Source organism: Sus scrofa, chromosome 13 (genome assembly GCF_000003025.6).
Source record: "Sus scrofa isolate TJ Tabasco breed Duroc chromosome 13, Sscrofa11.1, whole genome shotgun sequence".
NCBI classification, from domain to species: Eukaryota; Metazoa; Chordata; class Mammalia; order Artiodactyla; family Suidae; genus Sus; species Sus scrofa.
In genome coordinates this window covers 158,955,360-158,983,218 of record NC_010455.5, presented here as the reverse complement: position 1 = coordinate 158,983,218, position 27,859 = coordinate 158,955,360, and the positions used below count along the sequence as shown (strand labels likewise).

The 27,859-nt window shown below is 38.2% G+C and overlaps 2 protein-coding genes and 1 pseudogene across 10 annotated transcripts in view; 1 reads left to right on the top strand and 2 right to left on the bottom strand.

Moving 5' to 3' along the window:
* Positions 1-27,859, top strand: part of CMSS1 (cms1 ribosomal small subunit homolog (yeast)) — a 393,374-nt gene that overhangs the window by 208,935 nt on the left and 156,580 nt on the right. The window lies entirely within an intron of this gene.
* The window catches only part of FILIP1L (filamin A interacting protein 1 like), a 298,130-nt gene that overhangs the window by 204,273 nt on the left and 65,998 nt on the right, over positions 1-27,859 (bottom strand). The window lies entirely within an intron of this gene.
* Positions 18,191-19,290, bottom strand: LOC100524528 (annotated as a pseudogene).

Here is a 27,859-nt window from a genome sequence, read left to right as displayed (position 1 = left end):
TCTCCGTTGTAGTAGAAGCCTTGAATTAGTGCCAAGGCCTTTTCTTTGATTATAGGTCTTTAATTATATCTTAATGATTACATTTTCCATGGTTTTTTGTTAAAGTAGAAAAAGACTTTAGAAGGAATCCTAGATTGTTGTAATTTGTTTTCCATTCTTTTAGAATTGTCCAACCTATGTCTGCCTTGACAGCCATATTAAGTAATTGGCCTTTATCAGGTCTTCTCAAACTATTCTGCGTACTTTGTGTAGAAAACAACTCTTCCCTTCACTGTCATATTTCATAAACTTACATAATATTTGATTAAATTATGCAATTATAATTGTAAATCTAACAGGTATAAACAGGTTTGGGAACAAACACAATTCTTTAAATAGAAGTTGCAGGGGCCATCCTGGAGAACAGCATTCTATCCAGCATTCAGTACATGTGGGCTCAGCCCTGAGTTAAACAAAAGAACAGAATTGTATAAATGGACCACTAAGGTGTGAGAACTCCTTAATCTGTACTCTCCACCTTCTCTTCATTTTACACATGAGACCTGGGTGGTTATAGGACTTAACCAAAGTCCTGAAACTAGTTGGTAGCCAGGCTGTGTGTTCTGACTCCCAAGTGAGGGTTTTCCCATGACACCAGAGAGGACTGATATCCTAGCCCTTCATTGTGCTTGTCTGGCTGCTAGCTGAATACAGGTCTATAAAGTGCACTTTGACTTATTACCACAAAGTATCTAACTTGATGCTTAGTTTACCTGTAGTTATGGTGTTACTAATTAACATATGTTTTTCTTTAAATTCTCCTTGATATCAAAAATGATCCTCGTTTATTATAGGGAGTTAATCCAGGTCATGAGATTTATCATTTCTATCTCTAAATAACCATAATTAGATAAGAGAGAAAGACTGCATGGAAGAATTTTCTTGGTAGGGCTTATCCTCCTCACCCGTCTACAGACCTGTACTGTTCATGGCTGCTTTTGTGAGATAGACCTGCTTTGGGCTTGAGACAGGGCACTAATGTTTATTATATTATTTGATCTCTTTCACAAACATTATGTGTTGACTTTTATAATATCAAGTTGGAAAGATTTTTTTTAAGTCACTTTCCTTTTCCTGCCCTTTCCTTCCAGTGCTTCCCTACTGCCCCACCCCTATCAGGAAAGATTTGACATTACCTAGAGTCAAAATGTACTTAGAACTAAGCAGTTAAAAATAAAATCAAAATCAGAGTTTCTGTCATGGCTCAGTGGAAACGAAACTAACCAGCATTCATGTGGATGCAGTTTTGATCCTTGGCCTTGCTCAGTGGGTTAATGATCTGGCGCTGCTATGAGCTATGGTGTAGGTTATAGACATGGCTCGGATCTGGGCTTTGTTGTGGCTATTGTGTAGGCCAGCAGCCGCAGCTCTGATTCAGCCCCTAGCTTGGGAACCTCCATGTGCCGCGGGTATGGCCCTAAAAAGACAAAAAAATAAAAATAAAAATAATAAAATGAAATCAAAACCATTAGGATGAATATAAAGGAAGGGAAAAAATATTGTACTCAGATCCCTGAGTTGGGTTAAATGGTTTTGCTGTTATTGAACATTTTGTTTAGCTCTGAGCTTCCTGATAGACAAAGCAAAAACAAAACATTTGAGTTTACATTTTTTTGTTTGGTAAAGGGAAATGTATCAGGTCTTCCACAGAGACATTTTTAGCAGGCACTTTATTCTAAGCCAATGACCCTTATGTAAATTAAGCTAAATAACCATCTGGAGTAGGGGATTCATATGCACATTACAGTGGGAGAAGCCCTAGTATGGTCCCCTTTTTGTTGATGAGCAACAGAAGCCCAGAGAAGATAAGTGATCTACCAGTTACCAGGCTTGTTGGCGATAGCACCAGCCTGGAGCCAGTATCCCTCTGTCCCAACCTAGGCCTCAGAGCACCCTTATTTAGAAATCACAGGTATAGTGAGATGTGCTTGAACCAGTACGGTTCAGAACCATACTTGCTACTGGGCACTGGGTTATTAGACTGTCAAGTGAGTGGCATTTAGATTTGATGAAGTCAGAGTATATGGAAGAGGAGTTTCTTCAAGGAGCTTCTCTTTTCACTGAGAAGAGAGACAGGATAGGCCTCTGTCAAATCACTATGGATGGGAAAACTAGAATAAGAAGTATCCTGATTTAAATAAATACTTTGTCAAAACTCTTCTTTCTTAAGCCAGAATTATAGACAAGTTTATATTGTATTTTTATGACAGTGGAGTTATGAGAGAACTTTGGGGAGGGCTTAAACTCAAACTGTGTGTAGTAGTCAGGCAGGTACAGACAGCTGTGTATACAAAAGGCCACGTATAAGACAATAGGAAACGAGACCTGTAGTGCACCAAAAAGCCAGTGTCCTCTTTCCAGGGGATAGCTTCTTCCCAGATCCAGCTGATTTTTGTCTTGTGAAAAATACAGGTATATAGTTGACCACATCTTCTAGTATTTTGAGAGAGAGAAGCTAGAAGTGTGATTATTAAATCTCCTGATTTTAAATGTTGGCAACTCCTTTCTTCTTATTCATGCCAGAAATTTTGGCGTTGTCCTTGACTCCAGTCTTCCTTCCAAAACCCACATCTAATCCATATGGAAATCCTGTTGGCTCTACCCTCAAAATATATTCAGAATCTGATCTCTTCTTAGTGATTTCCTGTTGCACTGCTGTAGCCCAAACCACCATCATCTCTCTCCAGGATTATTCCAGTAGCCTCCCAGCTGCTTTCCCTTCCATGCTTTCTCTCCTACCGCTGGAGGGATCTGTTGAAGCACAAGTCAGATCATGTTGCTCCTCTGCTCACAACCTTCCAGCTTCCCATCTCATTCAGAGTAAGTCAAAGGCCTCCCAGTGCCCCATCACGGCAGCAACAGTGGCCTCCTGCCTGTTCCTCAAATAAACCAGCTCATTACCTCGTCATGACCTTCACCCATGCTGTTCCCTTGCCTACAGTGCTCTTTCCTCCAGTATTTCCATGACCCATCCGCCGCTTCCAACCCTTTTCTCAAATGTCACCCTCTCAATGAGGCCTTCCTTGGCCACTATCTAAACTTGTAGCCACACACATATATACACAACCCTTCCTTATCCCTCTTAGCTTTGTTTTTAGTACATATCATGATCTAATATACTACTTATTTTTTGTATTTATTACCTATCTTCCACATTACAATATAGGTTCTAAAAGGGTAGGGACTTTGGTTTGTGCATTTGTTCCCTCTGTGTAAGTATTTAGAAATGAGCCTCACACATAGTAAGGGCTCAGTAAAATGAATAAATGAATCTAAAAAAACAAAAAAACAAACAGTTCTTTCAACTTCAGGCCAACAAAACTCTTCAGCGGGCCAAGCCCAGCCTATATCCCCTTGGACCCAAGGTAAGGGTGAATACCTTCAGCTGCACCTACTACCTTGGGACAGACTTCATGACTGCATCATGACACCTGCCCTGTTCAGGAAACAATGGAAGAGCTCTTCTGCTCCACCCTGCTGAACTTTAATGCATACATGTTATTCTATGCCTCAGCACTGTTTCCTGATGCATTGCTGTTTAGAATCTAGAGAATAAATGAATTAGTTCAGCATCTTCTGGGAACTTCCAAACTTTGAAATTTGGAAACATCTGAAGAGTTATACTTGCTTTTTCACAAAACAGAGTCCAGAGTTAGATAAACAATGATTAAAAGAAGAGCACTACAAACAGAGGGAAAATCATATATAAAGACTAAGTGTAGAAAATTTTTTGACGTTTTAGAAGAGATCAAGTGAAACTAGAGTAGGGAATAACGTAGAAAATTGGTAGGAAAAGATGTTGGAAAGACAGGCAGGGGCAAATCTTACAGGCCATGATAAGGAGTTTGGATATTATTGTTCAGCCCATTTGGAAGACTCAGAACCCATTACATTACTGTCAACTGTTCATAATGGTAATTTCTTTTTACTGAAGTATGACATGTTTATATACTGATGATGTTTTTCAAACAAGTCAGTCAGTTTGCAATCATTTTATCATCTAGACTCCCTTTTGTTTTAAAAAAATTTTTGGACTTAATTAGTTTAAAAAATCTTGTTTATTTTCACAGTTATAACAAATAATTAAAGTTAATTTGGGGGAGTTCCCGTTGTGGGGCAACAGAAACAAATCCGACTAGTATGCTTGAAGATGCCAGTTCGATCCCTGGCCTCGCCCAGTGAGTCAAGGATCCTGCATTGCTGTGAGCTGTGGTGTAAAGTCACAAACATGGCTCAGATCCTGAGTTGCTGTGGCTATGGTGTAGACTGGCAGCTGCAGCTCCTATTTGACCCCTAGCCTGGGAACTTCCATATGCCACACCTGTGGCCCTAAAAACAAAAAAAGTTAATTTTTTAATATCTTAAATAACTAAATATATTTATTTGTACAGAAAGTAATCTTTGTTTTTATTATATAATACTGTAGATTTAGGTTATAACAATCATTTAGTAAAGGATGGTTCTTCAGACACATTGTCTTTTATATGCATTTTAGTTACATAAAAAAATACCAAATAGTCATTTATTTTACTTTTGCATATGTGTATTTGCCAAGTTACAATCACATTAAAATATATAACATTTTTGCTTCTAAAAAATCTGTATATACTTAGACTGTATCAAATGTACATTCATGTCTTTTCTATAAAAGATATAGCATTTTCTTACTCTTGTTTTTGTTTTTAGCTTCAGAATTCTGCAGGCCAATTGGAGGGATTTTGTAGCTTAGCCTTGGTTATTTAGTGACCTTATAAAAGGGCAAATTCTGAGTCGTGATAACATTGAGATAACAATAGTCAAAGCAAAATCTAGTTATAGGTAGTCTGGAAAGATGAGGTAAAGACCAAGTGTTTAGGATGAGGCATAGAAGGTGTTGTAATATAAAGAGACAGCACAGGGAGTGTGACATAAATAAGAAATATAAGAAGAAAAACCACAGCTCTTTGTAGTTTTCGCATAGCTGACTCAGTAGCACGAGATGGAAATTATAGACATAGAGAAATTCAGAACTGGAAAAGATTATAGAGACCTTATTTTACAGATGAAACAGACCTAGAGAGCACCAAACCCTTTTTCAGTGTCACACAACTAGAGTTAATATAGGATGAAGTTGAAATTTGGAGCTTTTATTTTCTAGCTTACTATTCTTTTATCTACTTTCTTGTGCATTTTTGACTGCGTAGTCATTGGAGTTGTACCAAAATGGAGTGATTTGGCATTGATAAGGGAAGGAAGCTGTCTGCTACCAAAAATGAGTGATGAGACAGAACCTGGACAATGGCTACCTGACTGCATGTTGAGTTTCCATGAAGGAAATTTGGGCTCAAAGTCCTTTAAGAGCTTTTCCAACTCTAACATTAATGAGTTTAGGTAATTTTAATCATATTTGTAGTAGAATAATTATTTGTCCTCCCAATTTTCAAAAATACTGGTCATTTTCATTATGCATGTCTCATTCACTCTAGCCTTTTCTCTGAACCTGTTTTCCCTTTGAGAGCACTTGTTCTCAAGTTGCTTAGTAATGCATGTGCCCAAAAAGCAGGCCAAGACTTCAAACTCTGTTCACCAATTTTAATGATGAATAATCATTGTACCCAGAACTAATTTAACCTTTTACATTAGATCGGTACCCAGTAACTGCTGATTTTTTTTCTACTACACAAATATAAATCAGCTGTATAGTTAGCAAAACAGAGATCTATGGCAATGAAACTAATCAGCTTTCCTACTCTATAGCAAGGACTTGGAATGGTAAAAAGTTTTGGTCAACTTAAAATCCAATAAGGTTAAAAATTATTTTTAAAGTAGATTATGATAAAATTCTTTACTCTGCAACTATATACCTAGTCTTGATTAGGAATGAGAATGTAGATTTGCATTACAGAATAATCTGCATGAAATAGAAACTCTGATTAGAAATGTATTTGCCGTCTGATAGTATCTGCTCTCTTCTGAATATAAAATTATCTTGTCCATCCCATCACCTTGCCTTTGTCCAGCTTTAGATCCTATATTTTTCTGCTATAATTTAGAAGATATTTTCCCAGACATTGACATTTTTAAACTTTGTGCTTAACAGTCATATTTATAATAGGGAATTTCCAGAAAATAAGTGATTCAGTTTCATATGTCCTAAGCCATTATACAGGGTGAATTACTCATTGTTGCAGATATGTGGTCACATTGAGGGCTTTTATGCATGGGTTTAAAACCCAGTTTTCAACTTCTATCCTGCAGTCTGCTGGAATGATTTACAATATATCCTTATTTCCTTCACTCTCACTGACCCGGAATTATCTTGGAAAATGGAGCAAAGGAGGAGATGGAGATAGTTTTTCACATATTATCATAGTGATCCAGTAAGAACTGATTTTTTCTTTTTCTTTTTCAAACAACGAAACTGAGCCCGGCCAGGGAGAAGCCATGTTATAGGACTAGGGAAGTTAAGTACATAATTGTTCAGAACCACCATAAAAAGGAACTTGAGACCCACATCTCTTGGCTCCTATGCCACTGACTGAACAGGGAGTCAAGCTTATGTGTATTTGCCTCACTTTCTCTCCCAAGAGAAAGACCCCCAAATAAAGGCAGTGTCAACAAACTTCTGTTCTAAAAGGTCAGAAAGTAAATGTTTTTACCAGCCATATGGTCTCTATAGAAACTACTCTGTTCTCAGAGTTACTGTCATGGCTCAGTGGTAACGAACTCTACTAGTATCCATGAGGATGCAAGTTCGATCCCTGGCCTTGCTCAGTGGGCTAAACGATCTGGCATTGCCATGAGCTGTGGTGTAGGTTTCAGACAGGGCTTGGATCTAGCATTGCTGTAGCTGTGGTGTAGGCCAATGGCTACAGCTCCGATTTGACCCGTAGCCTGGGAACTTCCATATGCCACACTTGTGGCCCTATAGAAGCAAAGAGCAAAAATAAATTAAAAATAAAAACGTGAAAATTATTCTTGCAGGCTATGCACAAATAGATTGTGAACCAGATTTTGAACGACTGGTCGCAGTTTGCTCACCCCTGCCCTAGGGAAATAAATATGAAATACGAGGAAACTAAAAAGGTGTTAAAACATGAGGAGACAAAAACATGATACCTGAAGGACAGCTGATTTAAATGTGGTAGGGAAGTGACTGATGGGTATGCATATGCAGAGATGCCCTAAGCCTTTATTCTATTTTAGGTAATCTTAGTTGGTATTTGGTCAAATTCCAGATTGGTTACTTTGATTTACTCTCTTAAGATTTATGAACGGCAGGTTTTAACTAGCCTTAGAGAAGAAAGGCAGAAATACAGAGAGGGCAAGTGACTTAGAGTTTGCCATAGGTATGGAGTGCCAATAGACTATTTTATTAGGAATGGCAGGTGGTGGTTTACGTTATTGGTAAATCATTGTGAAGTCTGTCTGAGGCAGGGAGGAAACAGCTAACTGTATTCCTCTTCAGCAAAAACTAGTTCACAACATTGTAAAGCTCTCATAGAATGTTTTCTACTGTGCCGAAAGAACCCATAAAAATCTCTATTTTAATGACACAAAATCTATACTGATAAAACTTAAATTGAAAAATCCTGTAAACTCAAAACTATAAAGGACCATTTATTTTAGTGGTATGAATAACTTACATGCAGTTGACTACACCCTTTCTTGTTCTGTAGGTAGGCTCACCTATAATAATTGCATAGATGGTAGTGTAGTTATTTCTAACAAAGGATCATAAATTATTATGATAATGATAATACATTTACCATCTTTTAAGCTGCAACTGTACTGGCACTAACATATATTATCTCATTTGTTCCCACAACAACCTTGCAAGGTGGGTGTTACTCTCTTATTGAAGATGAAATTGAGGCCCAGCCGCACACACACAAAGTAGTAGGGCCAAATATATGTCTTCCTGACACAAAAGTTCATACTCTTTCCACTATACCATTACCATAATGAGAAATGGTGGCAAAAAAAAAAAAAGAAAAGAAAAAACAGAGAGAGAGAGAATTTGGAAAAACCATCCTCAGCTCTATTGCTGACTCTTATTACTTCATGTAAATTTTACTCTGCATGGTTATTTACAGTAATAGAATGATTTCATCCCCTTAAAACCTTGGAAAATCAAATCAATTGTGTCTTTTATCATTTGTGGTTTGCGTGTCCATTCATTGCTTACAGTTCCTAGGCAGGCTACAGCCTTGAACTATTCACTGTCTGAACTTGCCCTCAAAGAATTCTTCCTCCCACCCTACCTCTATCAAGTGACAACCAATGAAAAACCCACAAGCTCAGCAGCTGCAGCTCTGGAAAACTTCCATCAAAACCCTCATTGCCACATACACTTTGAAAATCACAGTTCCTAGAGCTTGCTGTTATCTTCTTGAAGGTCATGACTAATGCTTGTAACTTTGTAAAACTTCCTCTGCAAACACTGTCTGCAAGACCAGATTCCTTAAGCTCTGTGTTAATTTACCTACACCAAGACATTTACTGCCTGCCCTCAACTACTATACCCTAAATTCTTACCCAGTAACCTGGTTAGCACATATTAGTATGGAAGTGTTTCACATATTCAGTAGTAAAACTAGAAAGCTTAATGAATTTCAGATAGTGCCTCTTTGACATATCAGAACTGAATAAAAATCCCTGGTATATTGAAAATATGAGGTGACTTACCCTCATAGGTTCTTTCTATGAATTACATTCAGAATTCAAGTATCTAGTATACCTATCTCAGAGGAAACAATTTCATTTTTCCTAAATATGGAGATTTTGTGCAAAAGTGGCTGTTTTATGTATGACGAAATGTTACCAAAATCTGGTTTTTAGCAGCCTTTTCAGATGCGAATCATGTTGTTTAATCCAGATTTCTTCGAACCACAACAAGACATACAGTATGGATATTAATAACCCATTAATACACTTAAGAAAAAAAGTTAATTTGTATCATCATCCACTGAAATTGGACACTGGTGATTACCAACAAAAGAAAGACTCCATCAAGAGATAATTTCCTGATCTGTATGTATCACAACATTGATTTTTCTAGTCCAGAAAATCAGGGAGGAAAAAAGCTGCAGCCAGGAAACAAATATGTGCTAATGCACCACTTACTGTCTGGAGAAAATCTATGGTCATGGCAGCAATAAGACGTTATTTGGTCTGTGTTTATTTACAATGTGCAGGCTACAGAATGTGAGCATTCTGATTGTATCCAGACATAATGGAAAGAATTCACTAGCATTTTCACACTAGCCTTTATAAGGAATGCACCTTTTAAATCAACACTGGTTAAAAGGTTGTCATTTAGTTTCAATAACCCAGAAAGTTCTCTCTGTTACCTACACAATGGAGAAAATGACTTGATACTTTAAATCCCATCTGAATTAAGTGTTCTTGGACACTTAAGCATATTTCCTTATCAGTGAAACTAAGCAGACACATTTTTAAAAATTTGATGGAAAATATTGACTATTTAGGTAAGTCATTGGGTTCAGATTTATGGTGGGGAAACCATCATAATTCAAAAGAGACTTTCTTAAAATAATGAAGATAAAGATTATCAGTGTTGGAGTTCCCATTGTGGCTCAGCAATAATGAGCCCAACTAGTATCCCTGAGGATGCGGGTTGGATCCCTGGTCTCGCTCAGTGGATTAAGGATCTGGCGTTGCCATGAGCTGTGGTGTATGTCACAGACATGGCTCAGATCTGGTGTTGCTATGGCTGTGGTGTAGGCTGGCAACTACAGCTCCCATTGGACCCCTAGCCTGGGAACCTCCATATGCCACAGGTACGGCCCGAAAAATACAAAAAAAAAAAAGTCAGTGTCAGTTTTCCTAATGGAAAGGAGAGGTATGCTTTACAAGCCAAGACTTTCTCTTAAATAAGTAGCCTCAGGAGAATGTCCATTCTCATCAGTGAGCAGTATGTACGTATAAATATATCTGCATGAGGTGGTTTTTTTCCCCTAGATTGCAATTTTCTACTTTCCCGTTTTCATGTTTTGATTATCAGTTACTTAAGGGTCAGAAAACAGCTTGGGATGTCAAGAAAAAGCCGTCTTTGTGCATTTCTTCAACAAAATTCTTGGGTTTGCCTTTCTCCAGAAGACATTAAGGCTTATTCATTTTATTTTATTTTTTAGAGGTTGGTCTGATAATGTAAATATATACTCAGAATGACTATCCAAATTATTTGTGTTTCAAGTGAGTGCTTTCTAAGGTGATTAGAGTTGTGATTTGGAAGTAAAAGCTATGAACATTTTCAAGCCCTTTAGACCAAATATATTGAAAAATTAAATTCATAAATGAATGAGTATTGTGTAAACATTTTTCCTCAAATGTTATATGAAGAGGCATTCATATAAAAATGCTGCCTCTTGTTCCTGGTAATCCAAATGCCTTGGTTTTGTTTTGGTTTTGTTTGTTTGTTTGTCTTTTGTCTTTTTAGGGCTGCACCCATGGCATATGGAGGTACCCAGGCTAGGGGTCAAATCGGAGCTGTAGCCACCGGCCTACACCACAGCCACAGTAACTCGGGATCCAAGCCACGTCTGCGACCTACACCACAGCGCATGGCAACACTGGATCCTTAACCCACTAACCCAGGCCAGGAATCGAACCCACAGCCTCATGGATACTAGTTAGATTCATTAACCACTGAGCCACAACGGGAACTCCCAGGGTATATTCATAATTGAATTTTTTTCATTTTTTTTTTAAAGTTTTACTGAATAGTTGACTTAAAATGTTGTGATAATTTCTGCTGTACGACAAAGTGATTCATTTATACTTATACACACATCTATTCTTTTTTGGATTCTTTTCCCATATTATCACAGAATATTGGGTAGAGTTCTCTGTGCTATCCAGAAGGTCCCTGCTGACCAATCATTACACGTGCCACAGTGTGCATATGCCAATCCCAAACCTCCAATCCACCCTTGCCACTTCTTGTCCCTTTTGGTAAAATAAGTTTGTTTTCAAAGTCTGTGAGTCTCTTTCTGTCCTGTAAATAAGTACATTTATATCCTTTTTTTTTTTTTTTTAAGATTCCACATTTAAGTGATGTCATATAATGTCTTTTTCTGTCTGACTTACTTCACTTAGTATGATAACCTCTAGGTCCATCCATGTTACTGAAATAATGCCATCTGCATTATTTCATTCTTCTTACGGCTGAGTAATAGTAATACACTGGGGTGCATGTGTCTTTTCAAATTATGGTTTTCTCCAGATAGATGCTCAAGAGTGGGTTGCTGGATCATATGGAGTAGTTTTATTTTTAGTTTTTTGAGAATTTCCAAATGGTTTTTCATAGCAGTTGTGCCAGTTTACATTCCTACAAACAATGGCACATATGTGATATTCCTGCCTTCACCAAAATACATAATTAATTTAATGTTAAGGAAATATCAGACAAACCCAAACTAAAAGGTAGTTCTTTAAAAATGTCAGTGTTCTGAAACACAAAGCTGAGGAACTATTTCAGATTAAAGAAAACCAAAGAGATATGAAAACTAAATGTATGTGTCATCCCGGATTGGATCCTTGACTAGGAAAAAAAAAGTTCGAGAAAGAACATTATTGAGACAGTTGGTAAAATTCAGATAAGGTCTGTGAATCAAATAATAATATCGTGACTATGTAAGTTTCCTAATTTTTACTCTACTGTCATTAACTGATTATATTTGTTCTTAGGAAATATACATTTAAATATTTAGAGACAAAAGATATGATGTCTGCCACTCAGATACCTTAGAAAAACAAATAATGCATATGTGGAAAGAGAAAATAAAATACAAAAGTAGCAAATTTTTACTAATTGGTGTATCTGGATGGAACATGGAAGAATATTTTTATGCTGTTCTTGCAACCTTTCTTAAGCTTGAAGTTATTTCAAAATTGAAAAATTTGAATGCAAAAACAAAGCAACTCCACACATATACACACACACACACCCTGACACACACACACACACGCACAGAGTTAGTTGTCTTCATCTTAAATAAACTCAAAATATAGAAATTCGAAAGTAATACCCAAAGGTGAACTGAGGAATATAAAAATTTTTCTCCCAACAGTTTTGCTAAAGAGATCATTTACGTAACAGTTTGTGTGAAAATCATGATATTTACAAAAATTTAATATAGACAGTTTCTTAAGCCCCCAGCTGTAAAGAGAGGCATACCTGCATTTTTTTTATTTCTGTTCTGCTAAAAGCTGCTTTATCTGGCTGGCTTGCTTTGGAAAACTGCTCACATAGAGCTGTGTGCTTAAATGTTTTTGAAGAAAATGATGGTGATGATAGCTTGCTCCAAAATACAGATTAAGGCCTTTTCAGAACTGAGGCTTTACTTCAGATTTCTTTTTCCAATTACCTGAGCTTTTCACCATTTCTTTCCTCTTCTTAAGTATAACTTTTACAGGAATAATAAGAATAGTATTGAGGCAATGAGTCTATTGTTTTGAGCCTATCCGAAAAACATTTCTTCACTAATCACACACACAATATGATACTCACTTATCCAAGCTGACTAGCCAAGACCCCATCTTGCCTGTTCTTTTTTTTTTTTTTTTTTAATTATCATTTTCTATTCACAGAGAAATGGGTTAGGAAGTAGAAACAAGCAAAACTAGTAAGTCATTGTATTTTCTTATAAGCAATTTGGTTTAATGTAAAAATCAATCGATATTGTCTGTAATAGCTAAAGATTGGAAATAAGCTAAATGTAAAGACATTTAATACTGGTGGAACACAGTGCTTCCATAAGCACAGACTGGAATAGTATTTGTTGATATGGAAGGGTTTCCAAGGTATATTGTTAAGTCTTAAAAGCACAGTACAGAAGGGTCTGTATTAAATGCTACACTTTGCATATAATAAAAGGATGAAAAAATATATAGTATGTTTTTGCCTGCATACATATGAAATGTCCCTGAAAAGATAAACATACACACAACTGTTTGACTAAGGAGATGAGAATTTGGTGTTGGAGCACAGGCTCATTAATTTTAGCATTAATAGATGTTGAAAAACTCCTAAATTCAACATGCTACTAAAAAACCAATGGGTCAATGAGGAAATCAAGAAGGAAATTAACAAATACCTTGAAACAAATGATAATGAAGACACAACCTCTCAAAATCTATGGGATGCTGCGAAAGCAGTGCTCAGAGGGAAATTTATACCAATACAGGCCTTTCTCAAAAAAGAAGAAAGATCCCAAATTGACAACTTAACCCTCACCTAAACGAATTAGAAAAAGAAGAACTGGAGTTCCCGTCGTGGCGCAAGGGTTAACAAATCCGACTAGGAACCATGAGGTTGCGGGTTCAGTCCCTGCCCTTGCTCAGTGGGTTAACGATCCGGCGTTGCCATGAGCTGTGGTGTAGGTTGCAGACACGGCTCGGATCCCGCGTTGCTGTGGCTCTGGCGTAGGCCGGTGGCTACAGCTCCGATTCAACCCCTAGCCTGGGAACCTCCATATGCCGCGGGAGCGGCCCAAGAAATAGCAACAACAAAAAGACAAAAAAAAAAGAAAGAAAGAAAAAGAAGAACTAAAAGACCTAAAGCCAGCAGAAGGAAGGAAATTATAAAGATCAAAGAAGAAATCAATAAAATAGAGATTAAAAAAATAGAGAAAATTAATAAAACCAAGAGCTGGTTCTTTGAAAAGGTAAACAAAATTGACAAACCCCTGGCCAGACTCACTAAAAAGAGGAGAGAAAGAACCCAGATAAACAAAATTATAAATGAAAAAGGAGAAATCACAACAGATACTGCAGAAATACAAAAAACCATAAGAGAATACTATGAACAACTATATGCCAACAAATTTGACAATCTGGAAGAAATGGACAATTTTCTAGAATCTTACAGCTCACCAAAACTGAATCAAGAAGAAACAGACCAACTGAACACACCAATCACTAGAAGTGAAATTGAAGAGGTCATAAAATCACTCCCTACAAATAAAAGTCCAGGACCAGATGGCTTCACAGGTCAATTCTATCAAACATATAAAGAGGATCTGGTGCCCATCCTCCTTAAACTCTTTCAAAAGGTTGAAGAAGAAGGAATACTCCCAAAGACATTCTGTGAGGCCACCATCACCCTCATTCCAAAACCAGACAAAGGTAACACCAAGAAAGAAAACTATCGGCCAATATCTTTGATGAATATAGATGCAAAAATTCTCAACAAAATCTTAGCCAACTGAATCCAACAACATATCAAAAAAATTATACACCATGACCAGGTTGGGTTCATCCCAGGTTCACAAGGATGGTTCAACTTACGCAAATCAATCAACATCATCCACCACATTAACCAAAGAAAAGTCAGAAATCATATGATCATCTCAATAGATGCAGAAAAAGCATTTGACAAAGTCCAACATCCATTCATGACAAAAACTCTCGCCAAAGTGGGTATAGAGGGAACATTCCTGAACATAATCAAAGCCATTTATGATAAACCCACAGCAAATATAATACTCAATGGGGAAAAACTGAAAGCCTTCTCACTCAAATCTGGAACAAGACAGGCATGCCCACTCTCACCACTGCTCTTCAACATAGTTTTGGAAGTCCTAGCCACAGCAATTAGACAAACAAAAGAAATAAAAGGCATCCATGTAGGAAGAGAAGAGATCAAACTGTCACTGTATGCAGATGGCATGATACTATACATAGAAAACCCTAAGGACTCAACCCCAAAACTACTTGAACTGATTAATCAATTCAGCAAAGTAGCAGGATATAAGATTAACATTCAGAAGTCAGTTGCATTTCTGTATACCAGCAATGAAAGATTAGAAAAGGAATACAAAAATACGATACCTTTTACAATTACACCTCACAAAATCAAATACCTCGGAATACACCTGACCAAGGAGGTAAAGGACCTATATGCCGAGAACTATAAAACTTTAATCAAAGAAATCAAAGAAGATGTAAAGAAATGGAAAGATATTCCATGTTCCTGGATTGGGAAAATCAATATTGTAAAAATGGCCATACTACCCAAAGCAATCTACAGATTCAGTGCAATCCCTATCAAATTACCCAGGACATTTTTCACAGAACTAGAGCAAACAATCCAAACATTTATATGGAACCACAAAAGACCCAGAATCGCCAAAGCAATCCTGAGAAACAAACACCAAGCAGGAGGCATAACTCTCCCAGACTTCAAGAAATACTACAAAGCCACAGTCCTCAAAACAGTGTGGTACTGGTATCAAAACAGACAGACAGACCAATGGAACAGAATAGAGAACCCAGAAATAAACCCTGACACCTATGGTCAATTAATCTTTGACAAGGGAGGCAAGAACATAAAATGGGAAAAAGACAGTCTATTCAGCAAGCATTGCTGGGAAACCTGGACAGCTGCATGCAAAGCAATGAAACTAGAACACACCCTCACACCATGCACAAAAATAAACTCAAAATGGCTGAAAAACTTAAATATATGACAGGACACCATCAAACTCCCAGAAGAGAACACAGGCAAAACACTCTCTGACATCAGCGTCATGAATATTTTCTCAGGTCAGTCTCCCAAAGCAATAGAAATTAGAGCAAAAATAAACCCATGGGACCTAATCAAACTGAAAAGCTTTTGCACAGCAAAGGAAACCCAAAAGAAAACGAAAAGACAACTTACAGAATGGGAGAAAACAGTTTGAAATGATGCAGCGGACAAGGGCTTAATCTCTAGAATATGTAAGCAACTTATACAACCCAACAGCAAAAAAGCCAATCAATCAATGGAAAAATGGGCAAAAGACCTGAATAGACTGTTCTCCAAGGAGGATATACAGATGGCCGGGAAACACATGAGAAAATGCTCAACATCGCTGATCATAAGAGAAATGCAAATCAAAACTACCATGAGATACCACCTCACACCAGTCAGAATGGCCATCATTCATAAGTCCACAAATAACAAGTGCTGGAGGGGCTGTGGAGAAAAGGGAACCCTCCTGCAGTGTTGGTGGGAATGGAAACTGGTACAGCCACTATGGAGAACAGTTTGGAGATACCTTAGAAATCTATACATAGAACTTCCATATGACCCCACAATCCCACTCTTGGGCATCTATCCGGACAAAACTCTCCTTAAAAGAGACACGTGCACCCGCATGTTCATTGCAGCACTATTCACAATAGCCAGGACATGGAAACAACCCAAATGTCCATCGACAGATGATTGGATTCGGAAGAGGTGGTATGTATACACAATGGAATACTACTCAGCCATAAAAAAGGATGACATAATGCCATTTGCAGCAACATGGAAGGAACTAGAGACTCTCATCCTGAGTGAAATGAGCCAGAAAGACAAAGACAAATACCATATGATATCACTTATAACTGGAATCTAATATCCAGCACAAATGAACATCTCCTCAGAAAAGAAAATCATGGACTTGGAGAAAAGACTTGTGGCTGCCTGATGGGAGGGGGAGGGAGTGGGAGGGATCGGGAGCTTGGGCTTATCAGACACAACCTAGAATAGATATACAAGGAGATCCTGCTGAATAGCATTGAGAACTATGTCTAGATACTCATATTGCAACAGAACAAAGGTGGGGGAAAAAATGTAATGTATATAACTTGATCCCCTTGCTGTACAGTGGGAAAATAAAATCAAAAAAAAAAAAATTCTGAGGTTTCCTTTGGAAGGAAGAAGAAATAAAGATGGAAGAATGAATGTCAAAAAAAAAAAAGAAAAGAAAAAGAAAAACTCCTAATTTCAATGCTGTTGAAGAAAATAAGAAATTGTACTTTTCACCCTTTTTTTCTTTTTAAAAAATTTTTGTTATAGTTGATTTACAACGTTCTGTCAATTTCTGCTGTACGAGAGAGTGACCCAGTTATACATATATATACATTCTTTTTCTCATATTATCTTCTATCATATTCCATCACAAGCTATTGGATATAGTTCCTTGTGCTATACAGCAGGACCTCATTGCTTATCAACTCCAAATGCAATAGTTTGCATCTACTAACCCCAAACTCCCAGTCCATCCCATTCCCCACCTCCCTTGGCAACCACAAGTCTGTACTCCATGTCCTTGACTTTCTTTTCTGTAGATAAGTTCATTTGTGCCATATATTAGATTCCAGATATATGTGATATCGTATGTTATTTGTCTTTATCTTTCAAACTTACTTCACTTAGTTTGAGAATCTCTAGTTCAATCCATGTTGCTGTAAATAGCATTATTTCATTCTTTTTTGTGCTAAGATGTGTATGTACCACATCCTCTGAAACCATTCATCTGTCATTGGACATTTAGGTTGTTTCCATGTCTTGGCTATTGTGAATACTGCTGCCATGAACATAGGGATGCATGTATCTTTTTGAATGAAAGCTTTGTACAGATAGATGCCTAGGAATTTGGTTGCTGTATCTATGGTAATTCTATGTTTAGTTTTCCGAGGTACCTCCATACTGTTTTCCATAGTGGTTTACCAATTTACATTTCCACCAACAGTGTAGGAGTGTTCCCTTTTCTTCATACCCTCTCTAGCATTTGTGACTTGTAGACTTCTTAATGACAGCCATTTTGACCAGTGTGAGGTGGTACCTCATTGTAGTTTTGATTTGCATTTTTCTAATAATTAGCGATGTTGAACATTTTTTCATGTGACAGTTGGTCATTCATACACCTTCTTTGGAGAAATATCTTTTTAGGTCTTCTGCCCACTTTTCAGTTGGGTTGTTTGTATTTTTGCTATTGAGTTGTATGAGTTGTTTGTATATTTTGGAGATTAAGGCCTTGTTGGTTGCATCGTTTGCATTTATTTTCTATTCCATAGGTTCTCTTTTTAGGTTTTTTTATGGTTTCCTTTGCTGTGCAAAAGCTTGTAAGTTTGATTGGGTCCTGTTGGTTCATTTTTGTTTTTATTTCTATTGTCTTGGAAGACTGACCTAAGGAAACATTTGTTGATATCAGAGAATGTTTGGCCTATATTCTCTTCTAGGGTTTTATGGTGTCTTATCTTGTTTAAGTCTTTAAGGCATTTTGAGTTTATTTTTATGCGTGGTGTGAGGGTGTGTTCCAGTTTCAATGATGTACATGCAGCTGTCCAGGTTTCCTAGCAATAATTACCAGTGGTCTTGCTCAGTGGGTAAGGCCTTGCTGTGTCTGTGGCATAGACCAGCGGCTGGCTACAGCTCCAATTCTACCCCTAGCCTGGGAACTTCTGTATGTCACATGTACAGCCCTAAAAAGCAAAAACAAAAAACAAAATAAAAAACATTTGTGAAACGTGTGTGTAAGGAACATCTTTGGGGAATGAGTGAATCCTAAGCCATTATTTGTCATGGTCTTTTGGACCCAAAGGGCCAATCCACAAAAAACCCAAGACATCCATCAAACTTCTCAGACCTGTTTGGGGCAAGTTGATCTACTTTTAATACAGAGTCAGAAGAAAAATCTGGTTCCCCCCCCCAAAACCCACTACCCCACAATTATTTGGGTTAACACATTTCAGAATTTTAAGTGAACAGTTGCTGCACCTGGGTGAAGGCAGCCCCAGATCCATCCACCAGGAAGCACTGTCATTATCTGCAGTGCCACCCAGATCTCAAGGGGGCTATCAGCTTGGGGTCTGCTCTGTAATTATTTCAGAGCCCCAGTTTGCTTCAGGTGAGTCAACAGCTCCCCTCTCTCGTACATGCTTACTAGATTGGTGCATCCACCTATACACTCTTTACCGGTAAAGACCCGAGGTACTGTTCTGGCTCCCGTGAGCTGTTGCAGATAATCTTGAATCTCGTTGGTGTCACTGGTGGCTGTGATATTGACAAATTCCAGAAGCCCTTCTTTGAAGGGCAATTGGCTAAGGAGCTCCTGGGTCTTTCTGCAGTAGGGGCAGATGGGCTTGATGAAAACCACCACCTTCCCAGGCTGGATTTTGCTGTTCACAAATGCTTGAGCCATGCTGACAGACAGCTGCCTCCCAGGAGGAAATCTCAATTGCTGTTACTGCTAGGGTGTAAAACCTATAGTGACTGACCACTTCTCTTCCACTTTGGATACCTTTTATTTCTTTTGTTTGTCTGATTGCTGTGGCTAAGACTTCCAATACTATGTCTAATGAAAGTGTGAGAGTAGGCACCCTTGTCTTGTTCCAGATTTTAGTGGGAACGTGTTCGGCTTTTCTCCATTGAGTATTATATTTGCTGTGGGTTTGTCATAAATGGCTTTGATTATGTTAAGGTATGTTCCCTCTCTACCCACTTTGGTAAGAGTTTTATCGTGAATGGATGTTGGACTTTGTCAAATGCTTTTTCTGCATCTATTGAGATGATCATATGATTTCTGACTTTTCTTTTGTTAATGTGGTGTATGACATTGATTGATTTGCATATGTTGAACCATCCTTGTGAACCTGGGACAAATCCCACTTGGTCATGGTGTATGACCTTTTTTATGTGATGTCGGATCCATTTGGCTAAAAAATTGTTAAGAATTTTGCATCTTTGCTCATCAAAGATATTGGCCTATAATTTTCTTTTTTGGTAGCGTCTTTGTCTGGTTTTGGTATTAGGGTGATGGTGGCTTCATAGAATGTCTTTGGGAGTGTTCCTTCTTCAGTCACTCATGTTTTATTGCTATAGAAATTGTTGTCCTGGAGTTCCTGTCCTGGCTCAGTGGTTAACGAATCCAACGAGGAACCATGAGGTTGCGGGTTCGATCCCTGGCCTTGCTCATGGCGGGCATTGCCATGAGCTATGGTGTAGGTTGCAGACTGGGCCCAGATCCCGCGTTGCTGTGGCTCTGGCGTAGGCCGGTGGCTACAGCTCTGATTCAACCCCTAACCTGGGCACCTCCATATGCCGTAGGAGCGGCCCTCAAAAAAGTCAAAAAAACCAAACCAAAAAAAAAAAAAAAAAACCCTAGAAATTGTTGTCCTAAAATGATAGTTCACCAAAAAAAAACACTCCCAGATCTTTCACTGTAGTGATGCAAATCATTATGCACTTTTTCTTATTCACTTATTAACTTGATCTCAGTAAACTAATCACCATTTTTTTCTTAATTTTCTTGGTCACAGGAGTTCATCCTGTGAATGAACACAAGACTCATCTGCTATAGGAATATTTAAAGAGCTAAAAAGTATAAAGCTGATTTAAGTGAAGTTCTACCAAACTACCAATTTTATTTTAATACCCCATGGGGAGTAGAAGACTAAAATCTATTTCAAATTAGTGTAAGTAAATCAAGACAGCCGGAAACCAAATTAGACCTAGAAAATTTTTAGGAATCCAAAAGAATCTAGAAGCACTTCCTTCTTGGAGTTGATATTTTATTATATGACTAATTTTTTTCAACCAAGATCTCATGCTTCCCTTAAACAGAATATTAAATGGTACATAGTAATTTTTTCCCCTAATGATTCTCTTTGTAGTTAAAAGCTTTCTTTATCAGTCCACCTGCATTTTATAAGTAGATAAATAGAATTATTCCAAGCTGTCCGAATCCTTTTTTTCCCTGCATCTGCCAAAGTCAGTGAGAAGTAGGAACCTAAGACAGTCTCTGGAATAGGTAACCATCTGTTACCACTTACAACATAAAATTTAACAAAGAGAAACTCTTCTCTTGTGGCCTATTTGCATACTTCATGGTTCTGTTTAACTTCCTTTAAAAAAAAAATCACTATTATTCACATAAAGACAACTCATTCAGCTCAAAAGTGGCTATTAAGCTTTTTCTACTCTTTATTTTTTTGTCTTTTTAGGGCCACACCGCTGGCATAGGGAGGTTTCCCCAGGCTAGGGGTCGAGGTGGAGCTGTAGCTGCCAGCCTGCACCTCAGCCATAGCAACGTGGGATTTGAGCTGTGTCTGCGACCTACACTAGGTGACTTAACCCACTGAGCAAGGCTCACGACCACGGTAGGTGACTTAACCCACTGAGCAAGGCCAGGAATCGAACCGGCATCCTCATGGATGCCGGTTCGATTCGTTTCCACTGAGACACGATAGGGGCTCCATTAAAGCTTTTTCTACTGAGAATTGTTTTTATATTTCCAGTTAATAATGCTTCGTTTTTATAGGGAAGAGTGCACAGATATGACAGCAGTCTTGAAAACAGCGTAGGTAGCATCAAAAAACATCTGCACATTTTCCAGCAGCCTGAGTAACTAAGTAGTGATTTGTACTGCCTTCTCTGCATCTGTTCTTTCCCTTGTTTTTTTCAACACATGTAGATGATTAATAAACTCAACAGTCTGTATATGCATTCTGAAAACCTCAGGGTCTGTGGGAGTTGACAGTACACACATACCCTATGTTGTTGTCATGAGATACCTCATTGGATGCCCTGTACCAGGGCACTGTGGCATTTTGAGAAGTAGGTGCTGGGAGCTATATAGGACTCTTTTCCCATCATGATCAAGTTGCTATTTTCTCAGGTCATAGAGTCAGTGGTTGGGTCAGTGTCCTCTTATGTCTGTATTATGCATTTAAATAAATGATTCTTTTGCCTTAGGGAAGAGAGTATTGTCTCATCTTAAAAAGTAAACTCTCATTATTTTAAAATGTAAAAGGACAGTTTTAACAATCAGTTTATTCATTCCACCATGAATTCTGCTGACAGATCTGTCCTAAAGCATGTCTCTACTGCCAAATCCCAAGCTTCACAGTTACTAAAGTTGACTCTGTATGACCTGTTACATTTTCCATAGAATGTTGGATGTGATCATGGAAGGGTGATTGCCAGGCTTTTATTTCAACTCAGATATGACTAAATGCAAGAAATGACTTACTGACACCTTATTCTGCCTGCCCCTCCCTAAATCACCACTTTGGGAAAAAGTTATAGGATCAACAAGATGGTCTGCCTGTGTTCCAAGTTAATTTTGAAAATCTCTTTTTATATCTGGTTTATAGTCTCTTTAGAAAAGCAGAATTATGATGGAAACACTGTGGACATCCTAAGCTGTAACAAATGAGCTGTTCTTGAAGATAAATGTAACTTCATGTCTGTGAAGCTAAATATTTACTTTCCAGATGATTTAATGTATCTTTGTTCCTTTCCACACTGAGCTTTTTCATTCTTTGCATCCCTTCATCTCCAAGCTACTTTTTTGTAGCCCTGTTATATCAGTGTTTTGTGATGTTACAAAAAAGCAGAGTGTGAGGTCAAATTTTCCATTACATACCTCAACAGGAATGCCAGGGAACCTAGCCAAACTAAGTCTACAAAAAATAAAAATTACAGGAAAGATGATTCATTAATCAACAATTGCCCTACAAAAAAAAAAAAAGAATTTGTTGTATATATTCGGTTTTGGGAATGGGGAATGAGGGCAGACAGCCCAGCTATGGGGGTGAAATGGGGTATTTAAAGCCTGCATGGTGTGGCGCTGAGTCTACTGGGGATCTTTTTTAACCATAAAGTTCAGGGAAAGAATAATTTACTTTGTGCTTTGATTTCTGTCAGCGTTTTCTTCTTTCAAAATGATAGTCTCTCATATGCTGACCCCCACTATAATTTGATTTTTAAAATAATGGCCATGGAAAAATTTGATAGGAAAGCACAGCCTGCAGCTCATGAACAGTGAGGGCATGAGCCATTCCTTCCTCTGTTCTCTGTTACATGGTCTTTGTCACTTCCTCTTTCTCCAGCATAGGTCTCTTGCCTTCCTTTCTCTTTTGCCGTTAAGTTCAGAATCTTGATCCTTTCCTAAAATGTTGTCAGATCAATAGAAATGCTAGACTTTTGTCTTTAAGGTTTTTATTAAATATTAAAGGAGCTGAAAAGGGCAAAAATTATGAAGCTGAAAAATTAGTCACTGAAATCAGAAAATGCTCCCAAAGCTTCAAAAGAAGCAAAATTATTTGATCATGGAATTTAGCACTGTAAATGTCAAACTCATTGTGAAGCGCCTTTTTTTTATTATTCTGATGAGGAAACCAGCCAGTAGCAAATATAGTTGTCTCTGTGACCAGCACATAATAGATACTATAAACTCTGTTATCTAATGGTTGATTAGCCAGCCCCTGAGCACCATCATGTTAGGTCCTATATCATCTTATTACTGAGTATACTTTATTTTAATTCTTCAAAAACTGATACTCCATATGTGGTTCAGTCACTGTTAACCAGAGTATGCAGTTAATCAGAACAATTCCAACCATGTTGGATGATACTGAATTTACTGAAGAGTTTCGTTGCCTTTTTTTTTTTTTTTTTTTTTTTTTTTTTTTCTTTTGCCAAAAAGCTTATAACCTAATTATTGTCACCATTTCATCCACACAAAGGGACAGCAACATGAGAAATAAACTTTTTAAAATTGCTAATAATTGAGAACCTGTGAGAAGCTTATGAGAGGGATAGTTCCAGAAAATAAGTGGATTGAAGGAAAGGAATAAAGCCAAAGTTCCTAGACCTTGACAGCTAGGGCAAATGTAACAAGTTCACAGTCATTGTTGAAAAATGTGAAGTCCTGTACTTTTTTAGTAGAAAATAGGACTCTTTGAACAGAACCAAGGAGATAAGGGCCTAACTTGGCCAGTGCTGGTCAGACATCTCTTCTCACCATGTCTATAGGTCAATGACAGACCACCCAGTAGAGACTGTTTTTAAAATAGTGCTGATGATAGTTACCCTTGCGGTTCAGTGGAAACAAATCTGACCTAGTATCTATGAGGATGCAGGTTCAATCCCTGGCCTCGCTCGGTGGGTCAGAGATCTGGCGTTGCCATGGTATAGGTCATAGACACAGCTATGATCCTGCGTTGCTGTGGCTATGGCATAGGCCAGCAGCTCTAGCTCCAATTCAACCCCTAGTCTGGGAACCTCCATATGCCACGTGTGCAGCCCTAAAAAAGCTAATTAACTAAATAAATAAAGTGCTGAAGGAGGCAAACATCCTAGATCTCAGATGGAAAAGAATTGCTCCCCAGTCCTCAAAGCTCAAAGTGGCTTTTTTCAGATATTTCCAATAGTCCACTCTCCACTCTGTTCTTCCTTATCTGTACCACACCCTCTCCCCACCCCCCACCCCCAACACAAACAGGAAGGAGAGAGGATATATGCAAAATCTACTTTCAGTAGCTTCTTCCCCTATAAAAGATGATATTTCATCTTTTCAGAATCTCTCTGCCTTTATGCTTTTCAACTGTATTAAAGATTTGTTTCCCAGTTTTTTAAATCTCACTTGGTTCAGGCTTATAGCAGCTCAGCAATCTCTAATGTCTCCTCTCCCTCATCCATACTCTCATTTCCCTATTATGACTACTCATGTAGGTCAGTAGATGTTTTTATGGTGCACATACTACTGGAAATAGGTTCCACCTGATCCTACCATACTCCCAGACCCCATTTCCTTTCAACCATCAAACCATCCAACCATCCTTCCATCCATCCATTTCAGTCAATCAGAACTTTGATACTTGGGAAATTTACATTTCTAAAATTATGATATGGTGAATTTATAAAGAATTCTTTTCTGATTTATAAGATTTTTAAAGGAGATGTGCTTTAAAACAGACAGATTTGAGTTCAAATCCTGTGACCTTGAGCAAGTTACTTTGCCTCATTATTCATTTAACAAATACTGATTGAGCATCTTCTATGTGCCAGGCATTATGCTAGGCATGATGGATACCATATTTCAATCATAGTAAATATAAAGAAGAAGAAACTCAGGGAACTTAATTGAGTCAAAGGAGCAGGGAAGACTATTTTGTGAAATAGTATTTCTGCTAAGACTCATAGAGTACATAGGAGTTAGCCAAACAAAGAGGAGGTATAAGAGCATCACAGGCTGAAGGCCAGTCTTTTCCAAGACCCAGAGTCAGGAAAGAACTTGATGCAAAGAGGAGTGAGAGAAGACAAGCTAGACTAGAGCCCAGTAAATGAGAGTAAAGTAGAAAAATATAGAAATAGAGAGGAGTCAAGATTATGCAGGGCCTTTCAGGCACTACAAAGAGTTTTGGACTTTGCTCATAGTGATGAGTAGCTATTGAAAGTTTTTTTTTTCCCCCAGGGGAAAAACATGATCATATTCCTGTTTGAATTAGTCTGATTTTTTTTTTTTAATCTCATTACACAGTAGATTAGAGGAGGGCAAAAAGGAAACCAGTAAGGCTAATGACATTTTCCAAGTGAGAGGTGATGGTGGCAATCAGTGGAGAAATGGATGGATTCAAGATAGATTTAGGAGGTAGAGTTTACCAAACCTGTTGGCTCCTTGGATTGGTGACATTGCAGAAGAAGAGTCACTGATGATGTCCAGTTTCTTACATGTGGTGCTATTTCCCAGCATGAGAACTTTTGGATGAGAGGGTGGGTGGGATTGGGGATAGGAGTAGATCCCATCTTCAGTTTTGGACATTTTTGATTGGAGATGCTTGTGATTAATCCAAATTGCTATGTCACGTAGGTAATTATAAGAACAGATTTGAAGCTCAGAAAAGATGCCTAGACTGGAGATATGAATTGGATAAAAGCTTACAGATGATATTTAAAGCCATTAGTATGGACAAGATCACCTAGAAAGAGAACATGTGTCCTGAAGAAAGCCCAGGAAGCCTCTCTGAGCCTCAGGCTGTCTCATCTCTCACAGAAGATATTAGATCTGTCCATGCAAAAAGGTTGAGAGACATGCATTTAGCACATAGAACTGTGTGCAGCTCATAGTAGGCACTCAGTATACGGTAGTTGCTGTTATTACTATGTCTGGTAAAACCTCATGCCCTCGTTCTCTGGAATGAGATGGCACTAATTGACAGAGAAGGGAGTGAAGAAGAGTAAATGAAAGCATGAGGAAATGAACATGAATCTATAGGGATATGCCTAACATTAACTTTTACTGTGCCAGTATGTTAGAATTTTTTTTTCTAATTTTTATTTTCTAGGCAGCCCTCCTCTTGCAAACAAGCTCTTGCCCCAACAGGTTCTTGCCCTGAAAAAACACATCTTCATTTTTCTTAAATGAAATGTTTGTGCCCAAATGTCTTTTGAAGGTGCCACCCGGTTCATTATCTTGGCAGGTTCTCATCATTGTTGCTACAGTCACTGATGGATTCGTTAAGAAATATCTAAACGGTCTTTTGGTAACATTATTTTTAGGAAGACAAATCCTTTCCACTTCCAGACAGCAGCCTGATTGTGGATGTGGGGAGACCACAGAGCTATAACACACTGCACATGTGGATGAGGCCATCCGGGCTTTTTGGCATTACTAATGATGGTAACAATACCACTTGGTGGAGGCAGACCCTCCCTGACACTGGTGTCCTTTCTGTGCAGGGATGAGGTCATTTGGTGGGAAGGGTGGAAGACGGAGCTGAGGAGGATGAGAGAAGGGGAAGAAATGGTCACATATGTGTTCTTGGTTGAAAAATAGAAACGTATTTGCCCATGCTTGCTTGCTTGCTTGCTTGCTTGCTTGCTTGCTTGCTTGCTTGCTTGCTTGATTTATTTATTTAGTGTAGCAGTAGTAATCCAACTGGTGTGCCATAGATTTATTTCTAGAACATGTCTACACAGTCTGTATCCCCACAGTTTGGGATTGATGTTATAGTTGATCGTTGTTGAGGGTTTTTGTGAGGGGAGGGCTTAGTGAAAGAAGGGTTACTTTGGCATCCCAGGGAAAGATCTTAGCATGGGCACAACCAGCCAGCCACAGTGAACCATTTGGCCATATTTGCTCAAGGGAATAGAAATGAGTCAGCTCTGATTGAAAATACTAAAGATGTCCTCAAGATGTTTGGAACCCATCAAAGGGAAGGCTGGGTCTAAGGAGGCTTTGCAGCCTCAGTGCCTCAGCCAGAGCCTGACACAAAATAAGTACTCAGTGAGTGGTGAGTATGCAAGTGACCCAGTAGGCCCATTCCCCATGATTCAGGAGCTCTGCTGTTAACTACAAATGACCATAAGGAATTATACAGAGAAAAAAATATTTTCTCCTAAATGCTGGAAAAAGAGGCAGAATTGCTTAAGTGTAATAGCTGGCTCTCGACAGTGGACCTGACTAGAGTTTCTAAGATATAAAGCATGTTGGACTGGAGGACCGATCCTCTAAGCAAGCTACTAAAATTCCTCCACCTCATTTTCTTGATTGGAAGAATAGAAATGATACTTTCTCTGTTTACCTCTTAGGGTTATTTCCAGGATTAAATCTTATTTAAAAAGTGAAACTAATAAAAACTATAGGTGGTAAGGTTTTGTTAATGGCTTCTTTTGAGAATGCTACTATATCCTTGAGCATTTTTTTTAAATAATGATTTTTATTTTTTCCATTATAGCTGGCTTTCAGTGTTCTGTCAATTTTCCCGTCACACATACATGTGTACGTTCTTTTTTCTCATATTATCATGCTCCGTCATAGGTGACTAGATACAGTTCCCAGTGCTGTATAGCATGATCTCATTGCTTATCCATTTCAAAAGCAATAGTTTGCATCTATTAACCCCAAATTCCCAGTCTATCCCACTCCCTCCCCCTCCCCCTTGGCAACCACAAGTCTGTTCTCCATGCCCATGATTTCCTTTTCTGTGGAAAGGTCCATTTGTGCCATATATCAGATTCCAGATATGTGATATACGGTATTTGTCTTTCTCTTTCTGACTTAACGTTGCTTAGTATGAGAGTCTCTAGTTCCATCCATGTTGCTGCAAATGGCATTATTTTGTACTTTTTAATGGCTGAGAAGTATTCCATTTTGTATATCTACCACATCTTCTGAATCCATTCATCTGTTGATGGACATCTAGGTTGTTTCCACGTCTTGACTATTGTGAATAGTGCTGCAATGAATATAGGGTGCATGTGACTTTTTCAAGGAAAGTT